Source organism: Poecilia formosa, unplaced genomic scaffold (genome assembly GCF_000485575.1).
Source record: "Poecilia formosa unplaced genomic scaffold, Poecilia_formosa-5.1.2 Scaffold294, whole genome shotgun sequence".
NCBI classification, from domain to species: Eukaryota; Metazoa; Chordata; class Actinopteri; order Cyprinodontiformes; family Poeciliidae; genus Poecilia; species Poecilia formosa.
This window is the reverse complement of record NW_006800233.1, coordinates 768,170-782,270: the sequence shown is the minus strand read 5'-3', so window position 1 is coordinate 782,270 and position 14,101 is coordinate 768,170.

Here is a 14,101-nt window from a genome sequence, read left to right as displayed (position 1 = left end):
CACACACACACACACACACACACACACAGATTTCCCAAACCCCTGGGCTGCCCCTGGTGACTGAAGCCTGGCATGTCACTTTAATAGTGAGAAGGAAACTTCTCTCCTTCCAGAACAATGAGTAACACTGGGCTCTGACTGTCTACTGATGTTCACCTTCGCTGCACAGACGCAGGCTAAAAACGGTGCTGGGGAACAGAGCATCATATCTCAACATGTCATAAATGAAAAAAAAAAAAGGAACTATGTTTTCAGTAGGAATCTGTATTTCTTTCTTTCTGAGTTCTTTAATGAGTCTTGGCACTGAAGCCAACAAAGATAAAAAGCTGACTATGTATTCACATCTTTAGGTCTCGCCCTAAACTAAGTGTGAGTTCTGAGAGGAGATATTTGAAGCTCTCAAGGTCATTTTCAGAAGAAATGTTCCAACATATACATATCCTACATATCCCACATGGATCCAAAAGGTCTGGGACATTTATTTGATGGAAGAAATCACATACTCTTTAGGGCTTCAAAGAACAATTTTTAGTATAAATGACTATGGGCTTTGTAACTTATTTTATGATTTAAAGAAACAAACAAACAAAAAACAACAGTTTTTGTTTTACAGATTATACCAGCGAAAAAAATCTAATTTATGACATATATGCCCCAATATCCTGAGTGACAATGACATATTTTACTTTATATGGTCATTTATTCCTGTCAGGTGTAGAACAGACTAGAAATAGACTTTAGCTTGTCCAACAATGGGGAGACTCAGGTATAACCAAATTAATAGCAGTGTCAAGATATTCTAGGTTCACAAAACATACATATATACATATATATATATATATATATATATATATATATATATATATATATATATATATAAACACATAACTTAACTAAGACAGAACTAACTCGTAAGTAACTTTTCAGCACATTTAGGAGCTTGTCAATATTTCCTTAATATTGATTTTAAAAAAAGTACCAGTTCCATTTGCAGATTACTCCAATTATAACCTGGGAAAATGTCCTGTTATAAGTGACTTGTCCTTAAAGTACTTTTAAGGAATCGTTGTCTTAAAATAAACTGTACTTCTACTTCAGTTCCTCACATCCTGTAGGAACTGAAAAGTCTCCATGTAAACATATATGTGAGTCTACCCAAACCAAAGCTTGGCTTTTTGATGAAGCCACTGTAACAGAAGACACATTTATTGTAATTAATTAATCTATTTTTGTCGTTGCTTTTATTAAACAGCAGTACCAGTAAAACCTGAAGGGCACTTCCAATAGAATTTTATGAGATTCAGCAATTATGTCATTACGGAGGCTATATTTCACAGGAGTTAAACAAGAACGCTTCCAGGGAGACTTCATGAGTTTTCGTGGGTCCGCACATTAATAGATTTCCCCTAAATCCCAGCGTCTCTTGAGCAGGCTGGCGGATGTAACGAAGACAAAGAGGAAACGTGACAGGCTCTGGCGACGGAGGACCCGGCCTTTATCCCTGCGCTCCAGCTAACATCTATTTTGGACGCGACTGTCCTGTGTTCACAGTTTGACACTTTGTTCCGAACACCAGAAGCAAGGCGTGTGGTAATTTCTCGTGGGTCTTCGTTGCGCGTTGCCGAGGCTCCCGTCTTGTCACTCCAGACGGTCTCGGCGTGTCTCTGCACATCGACAGACCCGCCGTGACAGCTCAACAATGGCAGCAAGGCAAACCTAGAGGACAGCTCTGTCAGCAGCCATTACCCCAGTGCATAGGTAGTCTGAATTTTTAATGCGATCGCTCCCTCCCCTTCCCCCAATGCTTGTCACGACAATAACAATAATTGATTTCTGTGTTAAGCCTGTTAATGCGTCTTCCCTTTCAGCGGTGGGCCGTGTGTTTCAGTTAGCTTGGCAGGGAGAGGCTTTTACCACTTAGACGTTCGGGACGGCAATAATGGGAAATGTTGTAAAAGACGCTGGCAGAAGAAAAGCGGACATGACACTAGTTGGATGTTAATTGGAAATTTACTAAAAGCGGAATCTCCAAGGAGACTTCAGAGGAGCCATTCAGAGACAAACTTGATGTACACTATTTGGATTGGATGTGATAGACCAACACAAAGCAAGGGACGACGGAGGGGGAAGGAGGATGGCACGAGGTTTTCAACCCGTTTTACACGTAAAAATCTAAAACATGAGCCTTGGACCCCCATGAGTCAGTGCTTTGACTGACTCATGGGGGTAGAATAGTGATCGGAGCTGAAAGTCCTGTGATGTACAGTAGGTCTCCACCAGTTCCTGCTCCTCTTTGGGAAAAAACTCAAGCTGAGGAAGGTTTCATGAAAAGTGTCAGTATGAGTCTTGTCTCGATTAGTTTTAGGCCTGGACTTTGACCAGGCCACCGTAACACTAGCTACATTTCCATTAACCATAAAACTGTGCAAATTGAAATTACCAAAATGAATTTTCCTTACGGATACACACCAGTTTGGAAAAAACTCACATTTTACTCTAAAAAGTGTTTTTTAAAACATGCACTGTAAGGATCTTGGTTATTGTGTGTGATTATTGGTTAATGTAGTCCCTGTGTCATCTTGTCTGTCCCCTTATTGGTCCCAGCTGTCTCTTGTTTCCTTGATTATTTCCCTCTGTGTATTTATACTCACCTGTCTTAGTTTCCCTGCTGGATCCTTGTCATAGCTTGTTGTCTGTCCAGTGCTCGTTGCTTCCAGAGCTTCCTGGTTTGTGTTGTTTGAGACATTATTAAACTCACCTATTCCACTTCATCCTTAGTCTGATCATCACCTCAGTCCTCATCTACAAACCATCTCATGACTTTGCAAAATTGCAATGGAAATGCTTTTTTGGCATCACATGAATCATGTGATCAACAGCTTTTTGTTACTGCTGGCAGGAACGACAAAAAAGACAACAGAAAGTGGCAGGATGTTTTTCTTTTCTTTTTTTTGGACAATGTGCAGCTGGCTGCAGCAGAGCTCTCACGGTCACGGCATCACACAGTTCATAAAAAGTTGTGTGTCATTCAAACACGTTGAATCCACAATGCCTGAAAAGGACACTGGCGTCTCCTATGATAGATGATGGATGATAGAGTGCCATGGTTGAAATATGAAATGGTTGAATTTCTTTTTGAATGTGATTTTTTTAAATTTTTTTATTGGAAACACCACAATTATGTTTCCATTACTTGACAGAATATTGACAAAGATTTGTGCACATTTGTAGTGGAAATGCAGCCACTTGTAGTAAATACACTTTGAACAATTCCAGGTTGTCAGAACTGTGACTCTCTGCTTCAGTATCAAGTCTTTCATATTTTCTAACAGGTTTTTTCTTTCAGAATTGCTTTATATTTACCTCCAGTCACCTTCCAACTCCCTGGAACTACCACTATTTAAGTTTATACAGATAATAAACTACACAAAGGTTGACTTTATTACCTGTGTAACTTCTAAAGCTGGTCAGTTTTGCTGGAAGAGAGCAGAATATACAATCAGAATATTTCCTTTCCTTCCACTTCACAAATATTATATGCAGGTTTTTTTGATTATGTATAAAAGACTCTGAAGTCTTTTATTGGGACATCATCAATGTTGTTTGCGGTTGCAAAATGACTGATGCCTGCTTCACAAGGCAAGATCACACACAAAACAATAAAATAATCTTATGTATAACAGGTTCAGTGGCAGAGTGTGTGTTATCAAGTTGGATGTCAGAAGCAACACACCACACACAAACAATTTTACCCACCAACATTCAGATATCAGTCAGAAAATCTCACAAAATCTCTCAAGACCAAACATTAGTTCTGACTGGGAAGAAGCGATGGTGACACAAAGACTTCTACAATGTCCCCTGGACTTTCTGCGGAGCCATGGCCATCGTTTTGTCTTCTGTATTTTGAATTCCTGTCCATTATTCCGTCACTTCGCTTTCTGATTGGCTACATATCACATTCAGGATGTGTTCTCATTTGTGGTCATATCTGGCCAAGAAACTCCAACACAGTTAATATCCCGGATTTTATATCGGAGCGGTCCCAATGTCCTCCTGAGTGGACCTGACCACTCCTAACACATCGCACATATCTGGAACTTGTCATGATGTCAGTTGTTTTGTGTTTTGTTTTTTTCCCCTTGTTTTACTGTCTGCTTTCTGTCAGGGTTTATTTTGCTCCATGTAGTTTCCGGTGTTCCCTGTTAATCTTGTCCTCGTGTGTCACCCTTATCCGCTAATTAATTATTTCCCTCACCTGTTCTCCTGGTTATTTAAGTTTGAGTGGCGTCTTTGTGCGTAACGGGATTCTTGTCTAAGATGTCTGTATAGATCATTGTTACCTGTAAGTTCTAGTTGCCAGAGTAGTCTGGGTTTTCTGTTTGCCAGTAACTATCCGAGTCTGAACCTGCCCATTGTTTGGCTGAATATGAAGAATAAAAGGAAAACACCATGTCGTCGCCTACCTGTTGGTTCATTCATTGCACCTAAATCATCGTTCCTGACAGAAGAATCCCGCCAGCACGACTGGATGAACCAAGATGAAGATGGTGGCAGTCCCCAGTCGGTTTCTCCCCCACGCCTGGAGGAGGACGAATTGTAGGAATTCTTTTACGGTGATCAGGAGGATTATTCCCCGTGGGTCACTCCCAGGTCGCGGGGAGAGGATGCTCTCCAACTTGGTTCCGGCCTGAGTTGATGTCCCTTGTTGCAGGGTCTCCTGTTCAACGGCCTTTCTCTGCCCTGGACTCCCCCCATGGGACTGAGCTTTCCAGCATCGGACTTACCTGGTCCTTCAGTTACGCTGGTTACGGACTCAGCTTCATCGCCTGGCTCGGGGCTGGCTCCCGTTCCCGATTCTTCGCCCAGTTCCAGCGAAGGTCGGAGTTTGGAGCCACAATGTGCTGGGGGTGCTGTTGAGCACCTTGTGGGCTTCCTTTATGGATTTCTGCTGGAAGTGTTCGGCCCGTCTGTTCCAGAGGATCTGTGTGATCCGTTTTCAGATCTGTGTGATCTGTTTTCAGTAGATCTGTCTGTTTCATAGGATCGGAGTGATCCCGTTACGGAGGATTCATTTGTTCCTGTTGATCAAGGTGATCCTGCTCATGAGGTCTTAGAACCTCACTGGCAACCTGCTATGAGGCTGCCATGAGGGGTGTCTATGGCCGTTGGCTTTGCCACCTGGTTTCCCCTGCCTGGACTCGTAGAAGGTTCCGGCGAAGGTGTGGAGGAGTGTGGCGGCCATCGGTTTGTCTTCCTGGTGCTTTTCGGACGTGGCTGTGACCATCGGGTCGTCCTCCGGATGAACTTTGGACTCTGCGGTGGCTGCCTGGTTGTCCGCCTGATACTTTTCGAACTCTGCTACGGCCGTTTGGTGATCCACCTGGGGGACAGTGGACTCTACTGCAGCCACCTGGTCGCCCTCCAGATGTGGCCCGGGGTGCCATTCATGTCTGAGTGATGGTTGGTTGGACCCGCCTGGTCGGCCGTCTGGTTCATGGATTATTGGGGAATTATTTATTTTACTGCCCATATGACAATGATTTTTATTTTCTGGTCTGTCTCATGCCCATGTTGGGCTGTTTTTGAGTTTATTATCTCGCTCTCTTCGGGAGTTTTGGACTTATAGGCTTTTATGGCTGGGGGTTTTTTTTTTTTTTGTCTTCTTTGTTGAATGGGGTTTAATTTGTGGCCTCTGGCATCCGCCCTTGGGGAAGAGGTGTTCTGTCATGATATCAGTTGTTTTGTGTTTTTTTTCTTTGTTTTACTTTTACCTTTAAAGAGTTTGAACACCTTCATGAGCTACTGAGCACCAACAGAAACAAATCCAGTGATACCACAGAGTGACGGAGACAAACAAGAATGGTTGTCAACAGGGTGACTCCCACCATGCACCTTTTGCAAAAAACCTTGGCATGTCCTCACACGGTGTGCTGGGTGTCCTTAAAAATTTATAGGAATCTGAACAAGGGGAAGAAGAACGAAGTCACAGGCCTGAAGCAAGTAAACAATATCTGAAAGATGCCTCCTTTAGAAATGGTAAATAATCCAGCAAGACCTGCCTGGGATTTGGGAGTGGGATAGAAGAGCATGAATCATTCCTCAAACATTTCGTCTTCTGAATGCACAATGAAAACCAGAAAAGCCCCACAAACATGTCCATAACAACACCAAACTACAAGCTGGTGTTGGGTGACAACAGCAGTTAAAAATTCAAACTATGTTTTGAACCACAATTACATCTAAGAGCAGTGATATAGTACAAACTAATGGAAAGGTTACAGCTTAACAAATCAATATATCAAATACTAAAAACTCAATTCAGAACATCACCAACAGGAAGTCATTCCTGCTAATCCTAAAAGTTGGTTTTAGATAATACTACCCCTTTATACTGAATCTTTACCAGAAGTAGGGACAGGGGCGGAGCAAGTTGCTATAGTTTCCATAATTGCATCTGACCAATTATATAAATCCATTGCGATTAAAAAAACAATCACAGCAGCATGTTTTATATGTTCTCCTTACGGTAGCTGAAACTGTAACTGCTCAGATGGGCGGGGCTGAAGTGGATGGTGATTGGTTAATCCACCAATCACCATTGGTGATCCACCACCAATGGATCACCAATGGATCCATTGGTGATCCATTGGTGATCCATTGGTGATCCACCAATCTGTATAATAAGGACTGTTGTCCTTATTATACAGAAGTCCTGTATAATAAGGACTGCTTATTATACAGCAGTCCTTTTTTATTTATTTGAATAATACAGGCAATTGAAATCCATTAGGGATTTTTTTTTTTTTAGGTAAGTTAGTATATAACCTCGGCCTGTTAGTCTCTTCCACTGCCTGGTTGCCTGTGGTTCGTCCAGCAGCCTGGTCGGAGTTGTGGCGTCTTCTCCATAAAAAGATTCTTAATCGAATATTAACGATGCTGGCTGGGACAAAGTGTGCCATTAGGACCCTGCGCAGCTCACAAAACAGAAATCTGACAATACGTCTGGATTTTGCTCTGTCACAAAGTGTCCTCGGTGTTCTAAAGTTGATTATATGTTAGCTATTAAAACAGAAAGATAAGCAGAATAAAGATTACTTTTAAATTATTTAAATATCTTTCTATTGGCTGCCTAAGCTTGTTTTTCCTAGAATCAAACATGGTTTGCATTCTGTTTATTTCTCATAGAAAAACACCTTATAAAACTCAAATTGTTTTGTGGTTTCAAAATGGACCCACCAATATGATATGTATTATTTTGTTTTTACTGCTTTGGCCAGTGCTGACAAAAATACATTTAGTTATAAGTAGGAGATAACATTTTATACATTAGAGGTGTTTTTAGACATTTTAAGATATAAAAACATTGCTTATTCATGTAAGTAAGGAAGATGCAAGTCAGCTGATTCTTCTCCATGTCTGATTGTCTTTTCATGCTGAGAACATGTTTAATACTCACTACAATGACCTGTCAGTGAAACCAACATGACCCCATTACTCTGCTAATTACATCATTATTGACACACTACATTGTCAAAGTTTATTTTCTGGGACTGACTCTGGATTGAATCTACATTAAATAAAGAAAGATTTGAAAGAACTGGAAGAAAGGTATTAACTTCCTCTAACTCTAACCTCACTTTCAAAATTTGAATTTAATAAAAGGTTTATTTTCTTGCTGAAGACAGGTCAGTAAGCTTACCTTCTAAATGTTACCATACATAAAAAATAAGCACTGATTTCCCTCCTTGATAAGTTGGATTAATACATTATGCTTGTTACAAATATCAAATATTTACAGCAGTAGTGAGCACTGCAAACTAAAAAGTTAATTCTGCAAATCAGAACTAGAATCACTAGTTCTGCTAATGCTAAAACACTAAAGCAACATGGTGTCTAGCTAGTGCTAGTGCTAGTGAGCTAAAGCTGAAAACAGCAAAAGAGCTCAGAGAAATGCAATGTTATATTTAGCCAATAGTGTCCTTTGAGCTAGCCATTGCTTTGACTAATAACTTCTTGTCTTGACTGTTTTTTTTGTTTGTTTTTGTTTTTTTGGAAGCTAAATTTAGCTGAAAGTTTAGAAAGTAGACCAGTAATTTTATACTTTACAATTTATCTGGAAAAATTAATTCAGAGCTAGCTAAGTTGGCTAAATGTTTTCAATGTTAGCAAAACTGATAAAATGTTAATCAAAAAATAGCTCTGCTTCTAGCACATTAATGAGTTAGCCAAAATGTGCCCACCACTTTACATTCTGTCCAATTAATGTTTTTAAGATTCTCTTAAGACCAAAAGGAGCAATGAAAGAGGCTCCATGTATTCAACAGAGCAAAAATGACGGCCGGCGTGTCTGAAGTAAGGAATCAATTGGCCGTGGTGGAAGCACAATTATTAAACCGCTGAAACACTTGGCTGTTGTGTTCTCACAGGCGATCGGCCTCTTCGCAGGGAGATAAATCAGTCGGAGGCCTGTGTGAAGGCAGCTGGTCTCAGCTGCTCTCTGATACCGTTCGCAATGTCATCTTCTTCTATTAGTGGTGGGTTGGGCTCTGCTGTGCCGCAGTAATTCAGGCAAATATACTCATATATCGTGTCTTGACAGTTCATGTAAGCAGGTCTGCAGTGGGGGAGGGGAGGGAGATGCCTGACAGAAACATGTTTCACTTCAACATGTTCCAGTTGCAGATCTCATGTATGTAAAAACGTTTCATTGGAAATCTGATGAATGTGTATTAAAGCCTCAAACATTTGTGCAGATCGCATTTTTAAGGATTTATTTGCACCAATGCACAGGTCATACACACACACACACACACACGCACACACACCATCATCATCATCAGGGAGGGCCTCTCTTACATATCTGTTAGGTGTTCAGGAGTCTGCACTTCAAAGTATGCACTCCTTCATCTCTGTGCGTCTTATCAAGCTGTCACTGGGTTTGCTGATGAGCTGAGACTTACGGGTTGAAACCAGAGAGCTCACCCTTACTGAAACTCCAATGCTTCAATCAGACCCTCATTAGTATGTGTGTGTGTGTGTGTGTGTGCGTGTGTGTGTGTGTGTGTGTGTGTGTCTGAAATGCTTTGGAAGTAACCATCCTTCAAGGCCCCTCCCTGTAGGTAGGAAGCTTTGAAAAATCTTGTCTGGTTTGTCTTTTCAGCACAAACCAGCAAAGCTGAGATCACACAAATGGGTGTGTCTGCTTGTGTGTGTAGATGTGAGACACAAAAACAGTGTACAGTGAAAACCATAGCAACAGACCGTTATAATTTAATTTGATATCATAAAAAGAAAATCTATGGACAGAGGAAGTAACAGTTTGCTGTGGCGTAAATCAGTGGTCAGATAATTGCTAGAAATATAACAAGTGAATCTTGAGCAATGCAGACCAAGTGTCAGTGTGGTGTAAAATGAGATTAATTGATGTCATTATGTGATCATTGTTTGGACATTTGTGTAAATCTTGTTTAAATTCCTTAAATTAGCTCTACTGTCTCTGCTAAGAACAGTGATCAAACATCCTTTGAGGATTATGTATCTTGCTGATGGTGACAAAATCACCATCAGCAAGGAAGTGTTTTCATTCAGACATTGTTGCCGTGCATAATCCTTAATCATGTGTGTATCATTTTCATCTTTCACTGGTAAGTCAGTGAATGAATGAAGTGTCAATTCATTCACCAACGAATTGACACATGTGAACCACATTAGTATCAATTCATGGACTATGGAGATCTCTAGTACATGATTTCTTCTTCACAATGTCGTAAAATGGCTGAGTCCATCTACCTCTCTTCTCTGAGGTTCATTACAAACTGAAACATGTCAACTCATTACTGTGATTTATATTCATGGATGGGACGGCCTGGTCTGACTACCCAAAGGAACTCCCATTGGTTAACTTTTATTTACAAAGCACTAGTTGGACTCCTGCCAGCCTATGTTTGTACTGCATTTCCACTGAGAAATGTTGACTCTTCTACTTTTCACTCACACAATTTGATTTCTGTGTGTTTTGCTCGGACAATTGGCTAGGAATTGTCTCTCTCTCTTCTAGTAATTTGCTACTGAACTCAAGTCGTTTAGTGCTTTTGCATTCAAAAGTAAAAGTTCTTGAGGTCGATTCAATGACATGTACCTGTTTTTTTTATAGCTTGACATCATCTTTTAACTGTGTAATGTTTTGAGTTGTATTTGTTGCTGCCTCTTAGTCAGGACTCCCTTGAAGATGAGGGTTTTAATCTCAATGGGTTTTTATCCTGGCAAAATAAAGGTTAGATAAAAAGACTGGTTCAAACACATCAATAACAGGCTCCAAAATTAATATTTATGCCTGTATGTAATCTTCTACCCAGCTGATCCCTGGTAAAAACATGTCCTGCCACATCTCAGTGTCTCAGAAATACACACACACACACGCACACACACATTGTTGTGACTCTCCTCTGCTTGTCTTGCTTTCAATCAAATAATGGAGACATTTCCCTGACTGTCAACACAGAAACACGATCGTGCAGCAGCATAGACTATCCCTGTTATTCTTTGTTCCAGGTTAATTTAGCCAGCATGCAGCCATTCCTCATCTAGAACCTTAATTTGGAGGATCAAAGAGGGCATCAATGTTTTAACCTCCCATTAGACCCGCCATCTTTCACCACACGGACACCTCACACCGACATCCTGCCACTCCTATGCAGCGGACTGTTTTTGCTATAAGGTTTAAGACCAATGACAAGGTATCATGTCACTGGGGCAACAGGAGGTAAAAAGGGGAGGAAGTGGGGGCTTTAGTTTCACCCCTTTGCTCATCTCGGGCTAAGCGCGTGCAACCAGTGCTCGAGCAGAAAGCGTTTTTAAATATTGATGGGGGCGATTGTCTCTACAGTCAGACCACATGGGGAAACTAGAGAGCAGGAGATGAAACTTGATTAGGGCGAACACTGTCTCTGACAGCTCTGAACTTACCGGCTGGTTCATTAATTAAAGTAAGATGGACGGTTCAGAAGACCAAACGTGTTATATGGGAGCATCAGGTAGATGGAGGAATTAAAAGCTTGTTGAATAAACAAACTATTTGTCTAAGAAGATTGTCATGATAACATTAACTAAACTCACTGAGGCTATTATGATTTTGCACATTTACCTACTAATTGCCTACCGATGGCAGGATGCCTGTTCCCATTGGGGGAGATACAGTTACACACCCAGAAGATACAGTTAAATTTGAACCCGATCTGGTGCTAATGCAGTACTTCATGGAATCTAATATGAGTAGGACTGAGACTGAAGTACTGTTAGCTCTCACCGACCATGTGGTGTGTACAGCAGTCCCTGTGGTCCCACATCAATCAATCAATGGATTTTATTGTCATTTCATGGACATTAAAAATATATAACCACAGGTGTATTGTACAACACACTGTGGGATGACATGTTGCCTTCATGTTCTCCTTACATATCCTTTTGTTTGAACATTAGGCCACTGTGACAATTACAACCCTCACATACTCGAACCAACAGACATCAGTCATCACCATGCTAAATGCCACTCAGTGGTCAATTTGACCTTGTCTACTTTTATGTCTAGTTTTCAGTCAATAGTTTTTAAGGCATATATGCAATATAATGAATTATTTATGGTATTTTTCTTTAGTGGGACATTATTTTTATCTGGAGAATTGTACCCAAATTTCATTGTACAATGTGTCATTGTTACAGTGACAATCTATAATACATCAGGTAATTGTCTGAAAGCATCACTCAACCTTGTACGGACCCCAAATGTTACACCAATTAACCTCCATCATGTGGTGGTAATGTTTTATTATCTTCAAGCTGTTTACATTCACCTCGCATGGAATCAAACCAGGCAATCTGAGAGCCTAACTTCTTTAGGTGATTAAACTTGGGTTTTTATTTTTCAGTTTAAAAAGTGAAAGAAAAGAAACACTGTTTCTGAATGTCACAAAAAAAACAAACTATATGGTGCATGTATTTGGGTACGCGGTGTACTTTTTCTCACATTTTACTGGTTTTTAAAATAAACTGCGACTCCCTGACTTGCCTGATTTTCCTGTGTCTTCAAGTCTAGCAGAAACACACTTTGAACAATTAAAGATCTGCTTTTGGAAACACTGTTGTGGCGGATTTGGATGAGCTAACAATGCTGTCGTTCAGCCGCTGTGAACAGGAACGCCTGCATTTATAGGGAATGCGCAAGTCTAAGCAATTTGGCCTTTGTCTTCCAAAAAGAAAAATCTGCAGGAAATGAAAGCGGAGCTGGCAGAGGCTTTGAAAACTAGCAGACAACTCACTGTCATACAGCTGTACAAAATAAAGCTTTGCTTTTGCCTGTGAAGACATGTTTCAGTTAAACAAATTAAATGGATCCCTGTTACAGATGAGTAGAGACATACGAACCTTCAGGAAGTAAAATTAGGACTAGAAATACAGACATAAACTGAAAAAACTTATTCTGATTTCGTCTGAGAACCAGATTATGGGGATAAAACAATGCAGAATCTATTTATAATGTTTGACTGTTTGACTAGACACGAAGGTTGAAACAGAAAAGAGAGAAAACAGAGCAAAGCGATGAAAAAGAAGGTGCTAGAGAAAAGTAACAATGAAGGAGTGACATAAAATGAAGGACAGCTAGAGAGAGAGGATAAAACTCTGAAGGACTGAAGAGAATCAGCTAAGACAAAAGGAAACAAGTACCTCTTCTATTTTAGTGAGCTGTTTTTTATATATGGAAAGCACAGATCTTCCAGTTTCTAAACAATGTTTTGACATATTTATGTGTCAGTCCAAAGTAGAAATTCTCCATTCTCCTTGTGTGGGGTCAGCCAGGTTCCAGCACTGGCAGAACAGAACAGAAATAATGGGAAGATGTCACAGAAAAGTCAAATTTCTCTCAGTGGTAGTTATCACTCTGTCAGTAAGGTCAAAGTTCATCAGACACACAGTACTGAGAAACCTGTGATGGTGGAAAATCCCCTGTAGGCAAATCAAGATCAAACTCTCCAACCAAATGTCAAGGTACATATTACATATACATTTTCTCAGAAGGTCATGTAAAATAATATACTTGTTTTTTTGTAGTGATGCAAAAGGAAATGTATGTTACAAACTGTAAAATGGAGAGCTGGAGTTCATTCATCCGAGAACTGTACAGCATAGAGAAGAACTTAAATAAACATATCAAGTTTTAAAATCTAGATCAGCTAAAAGGATAGAGCAAAACCTCATGTTCAGTATGTTTGTATTTGTTTTCTTGGCTCTGTGACATCATGGATAAATACGACACTATGGAGAAACAAGGAAGAGGAAATGACCATTCAAAATCTTCATGTTAGCAAGAATCAAGACAGAGCAGAAGATGGCTACATTATTACAGTTTCTGTTTTGAACAAGTGTGTCAGTGATCACCTGCCTGATTCTCCACCTTTTATAATTCCTGACCTTCCACCTGAATAGACTCGGTTTTGTTTACTGGTTGACTCATTTTGGCTTCCTTTCATACCCTCTTCCCCAATATCTGCAACTTGTGGGCTGCCCTTCTTGACTTTTTTTTTTGCCATGGCCTCAACATCACCAAACCAATTAGGTCTGGAGGTTGGTTAAAGAAACCAGGCAGATACTCAAGTCCAGGGGTCCTCAAATCCAGGCCTCGAGGGACGATGTGCTGCAACTGTTTGATTCCACTGATTTAACATCAATCAGTGGAAGACCCAGTGAAATAATTTAGGGTTCCTGCAGTGTTTGAAACACCCTTGAGAAATTATTTGATGGTTCCTTGACCTCTAAGGCACCTTAAGTAAGTCCTTCAGCAAACTTTGAAGTCTCCAAGCTCTCTTCCAGTTGACTTTTTTTAGTCCCTGCTGCCTCTGGGTCATTCACCAGATCTATTTCAACACATACGGACTGAGTGTCATCCACACAGTGTCTGCAGTCTTTTGGAAACCTCTAAAACGTCTTTGTCAAAGTGTTCTCTCCAGTCTGCTGTCCTTTGGGCCGAGCTTCCTTGCTAGTTTTTGTGGCTCTTGTGTCCTCTGATAGAATTTCCTTGACAGCTCTGCACAGTCCTCTTGAACCA